General features: G+C 45.3%; 1 long non-coding RNA gene across 1 annotated transcript in view; it reads left to right on the top strand.

Moving 5' to 3' along the window:
- LOC140411588 (uncharacterized) overlaps positions 1 to 639 on the top strand; it is a 6,283-nt gene extending 5,644 nt beyond the window's left edge. Inside the window, exon 2 of the long non-coding RNA XR_011940881.1 lies at positions 503 to 639. This is a non-coding gene — a long non-coding RNA (uncharacterized lncRNA). The remainder of the gene's footprint in view (positions 1 to 502) is intronic.
- The last annotated feature ends 3,680 nt before the right edge of the window (positions 640 to 4,319 follow it).

The following is a 4,319-nucleotide window of genomic DNA, read 5'->3' as shown; positions in this document are numbered from 1 at the left end:
GATTAAGAGTGTGAGTGAGTGTGTAATGGTGAGCGAGTGTGAGTCAGGGTGTGTAAGAGTGAGTTAGTGAGTGTGTTAGTGAGTGATTGTGTACGACTGTGTGAGTGAGTGTGTAAGCGTGAGTTAAATCCACTCGATTAGATTGCACACTGTATCGCACTGCAGTGTATCTGTTAACTGTGAGTGTGTGCAAGAGTGAGCGAGTCTTGCACGACTAGAGAGCTCGATTAGATTCCAGTCTGTAACTCACTCCCGGGTATCTGTTATTCAATATATAAACCATTGTGAACCCCTCGATTAGATTCCAGTCTGTAACTCACTCCCAGGTACCTGTTATTCTATATATAAACACCCCTGAATCCCTCAATTAGATTCCAGTCTGTAACTCACTCCCGGGTATCTGTTATTCTATATATAAACACCCCTGAATCCCTCAATTAGATCCTGCTCCTATTCCTTGTGGTCTGTTATTGCTAATTATCTCTCTGTTTATCTATTTCAGAGTATCCAGAAAAGTGGGATGGGAATGAATTCGGCATCGTTTTGGATTTGGATATTGGAGAAATCATCATTTGGGATAAGTTCTGTTACGTTGATAATTTCCTACCTTCTTTAAAAATAAAACCCTTCCTTTGGAAACATTGCCTCATTCCCTCTACTTGCTGTAAATATCCTGGCAGCTTCTGTTTTGGAAACTGTAGAGGAACATTTATTCCCTTTGTAACCCCATGCTGAACCTGTCCTGGGAGTGTTTGCTGGGGACAGTGCAGAGGTTGCTTTACTCTGTATCTAACACCGTGCTGTACCTGTCCTGGGAGTGTTTGATGGGGACAGTGTAGAGGGAGCTTTACTCTGTATCTGACCCTGTGCTGTACCTGCCCTGGGAGTGTTTGATGGTGACAGTGTCGAGGGAGCATTACTCTTTATCTAACCCCGTGCAGTACCTGTCCTGGGAATGTTTGATGGGTCTTTAAGAGAAGATTCCTGGCCACAAAAACAAAGCTCATTGCAAAGTTTCACTTCATATTTTACATGTTGCTCACAGACAGATTTCTTCAATGAGCTGCTCTATAAATTTGGATTCAATTTGATTTATTCACACTGTGAGATGTCAAGCTTATTCCTCAATCAATACAGGGTCATCGGCAACAACATCATTTTATTAGACAAGGAGGTTCAATGGGATTTTTTCACTGAAATCATCTGATGTCATTTCATGAGATTAGAATTTATAATGAAACAATTTGGATTCAATGAAAACGGTTAGTTTGATAACCCCAACTGCTTTCTGTTAACTCGCCCGCCACTCTCCACTCTCACCTTGTTTTTAAGTTGGGGAATTCTGCTGGCAGCTTGTGCACAGGAAGAGCCCCAAAATGGTGGCACTTTCAAAATTAAGTTCAGAGTCTCTGAAGATGGATTTCTTTCTCTCTTTCTACTTGAACATGTACACACTGACAGCAGGCATATTGATTGCACAGCAAGATTCCCCAGTCAGAAATGTGATCATGGTGGAAAATTCCCCTACGTCCCCTGTGGAAAGGTTGAATTAACTCCCTCATTCCCACGTTTAAGTTTAAGACTTTTAACTCATGACCTTCAAACATTTTGCAGTCCGTGAGCTACTTTTTAATAAGTGTGGTCACTGTTGCTGTGTTTTTTGAAAATATTTTCATTCCGATGAGGACGGACATAACAACATACAAACAATCAGTCAGTCACAACACAAACAAAATACTATTCTCCTCATTTGACATTTATTCCTTTATTTCCATTAAACCTTTCCGCTCTTCCCTCCCCTTACCCACTGGCAACAAACAGATCTGTAAATAGAGACAAGAACAGCTTCCATCTCGTCCAGAAACCCCCATCTGAGCCACAAAGGGCTAACTTTAGTTTCTCAAGTTTAAGGAATTCCGCAATATCCCTCAACCATGTCGATATTTTTGGCGGATCTTCTGACTTCCCTTCCAATAAAATTAGCCTCCGGGCGATCAATGTGACAAAGGCCACCACATCGGCCCCGTCCCCACCTATTAGTCCCGGTACTTCCGACACCCCAGAAATTGCCTCGTGGTCCCAGTAATATTTCCACCTCCACAACTTTTGTTCGTGTTGAAATAGCGAGAGCCAGAAGCCCACAAATCGTGGACGTGACCAGAAGATGTGGACATGGTTAACTGGTCCTCCTTTACACTCTCACATTTATCTTCTTCCTCTGTGAGGAATCTGCTCATTCGTTCCTGTGTCATATGGGCCCCTGTGTACATCCTTGAATTGTATCAAGCCCATCCGAGCACATGAAGATGTCGCATTGACCCTGTGTATAATCTCACTCCATAGTCCCCATTCCAACTCCATATCCAACTCTTCCTTCCACTTTTGTTTCATCTCTTCAATCGCTGCTTTCTTTCTGTCCATCAGCCACCTGTAAATGTTAGTAATTCTCCCATCACCAACTCAGCTGGGAGGAGCAATTTCTCCAGCAGCTTGTTCTCCGGTAGGCAAACGAACGAGGGCAACTCCTTTTTCACCAAGTTTCATCATTGAAGATAATTAAACTTCACGTCCCTCTGCATTTTATGTTTCTCCCTCAATTCTTCAAATCTACTTTCCAACAACAAGTCTGTAACCTGTCTCAGCCCAGCTTTATGCCACTGTTTAAATATTGTATCCAGTCTTGCCGCTGGGGTGAATCGGTGGTTTCCATAAATAGGGGCTCGCACCGTCAAGTTTACCAAAGCAAAATGGCGTCTCCGCTTGCTCCAGATGTTGAAGGAAGATGCCAGCACCGGGCTTTGTGTCAACCTCCCCGGGGGAAATGGGAGTGCAGCCGCAGCGGAAGTGTGCAAACTAGCCCCCTTACACGATTCTTCCACCACCTGTACCCATTCCGCTTCTTCCTCTCCCCACCATTGCCCAATCTTCTCCAAATTCACCGCCCAATAATAATACAAAACATTGGGAAGCACCAACCCTCCCACCCACCCATTCTTTTTAAATATGAGCTGGTCTTTTTGAAGAGAAATCCAATTAATCACCTTCCAGTTACCGATGGAGAAGTCATCTGCCGCATTTCCTATCTGATTAGAGCAGGGTGTCTGTGTGAGGGTAAGTGTGTTACTGTGTGTATGGACTTTTCTCTATCTGTCTATCTGCCAGTCGCCCTGGTCCAAGATTATATTTCACTCTCCATAGATGCTGCCTGACCTGCTCAGTATTTTCCCGCATTGGTACAAGAGCGCGGAGGTAAGGCTGAACTTATACAAGACACTAGTTAGACCTCAGCTGGAATATTGTGGACAGTTCTGGGTGCCACACTGTAGGAAGGATGTGAACACACTGGAGCGAGTGCAGAGGAGGTTCACAAGAATGGTTCAGGAATGAGATACTTCAGTGATGAGGTTAGATTGGAGAGGTTGGGTCTGTTCTCCACGGAGAGAAATGGCCAAGAGGAGATGAGATAGAGGTGTTCAAATTCTTGGGGGTGCCGGACAGAGTAGACAGGGAGAAACGGTTCCCACTATTAAGAAGATCAAGAACGAGATGGCAGAGAATTAAAGTGAATTGGAAAAGAAGCAAATATGATGTGAGAAAATGGAAACAGTATAGTGTAGAGAGAGCCCTGCTCGATATCTGACCCCGTGCTGTACCTGTCCTGGGAGTGTTTGATGGGGACAGTGTAGAGGGAGCTTTCCTCTGTATCTAACCCCGTGCTGTACCTGTCCTGGGAGTGTTTGATGGGGACAGTGCAGAGGGAGCTTTACTCTGTATCTAACCCCGTGCTGTACCTGTCCTGGGAGTGTTTGATGGGGACAGTGTAGAGGGAGCTTTACTCTGTATCTAACCCTGTGCTGTACCTGTCCTGGGAGTGTTTGATGGGGACAGTGGAGAGGGAGCTTTACTCTGTATCTAACCCCGTGCTGTACCTGTCCTGGGAGTGTTTGATGGGGACAGTGTAGCGGGAGCTTTACTCTGTACCTAACCCCGTGCTGTACCTGTCCTGGGAGTGTTTGATGTGAGCAGTGTAGAGGAAACCTTACTCTGTATCTAACCCCGTGCTGTACCTGTCGTGGGAGTGTTTGATGGGGACAGTGTAGAGGGAGCTGTACTCTGTATCTGACCCTGTGCTGTACCTGTCCTGGGAGTGTTTGATGGGGACAGTGTAGAGGCAGCTTTACTCTGTATCTGACCCCGTGCTGTACCTGCCCTGGGAGTGTTTGATGTGGGGACAGTGTAGAGGGAGCTTTACTCTGTATCTAACCCCGTGCTGTACCTGTCCTGGGAGTGTTTGATGTGGACAGTGTAGAGGAAACCTT

This window comes from Scyliorhinus torazame, chromosome 4 (genome assembly GCF_047496885.1).
Source record: "Scyliorhinus torazame isolate Kashiwa2021f chromosome 4, sScyTor2.1, whole genome shotgun sequence".
Classification (NCBI taxonomy): domain Eukaryota; kingdom Metazoa; phylum Chordata; class Chondrichthyes; order Carcharhiniformes; family Scyliorhinidae; genus Scyliorhinus; species Scyliorhinus torazame.
This window is presented reverse-complemented; position numbering and strand designations above follow the sequence as displayed.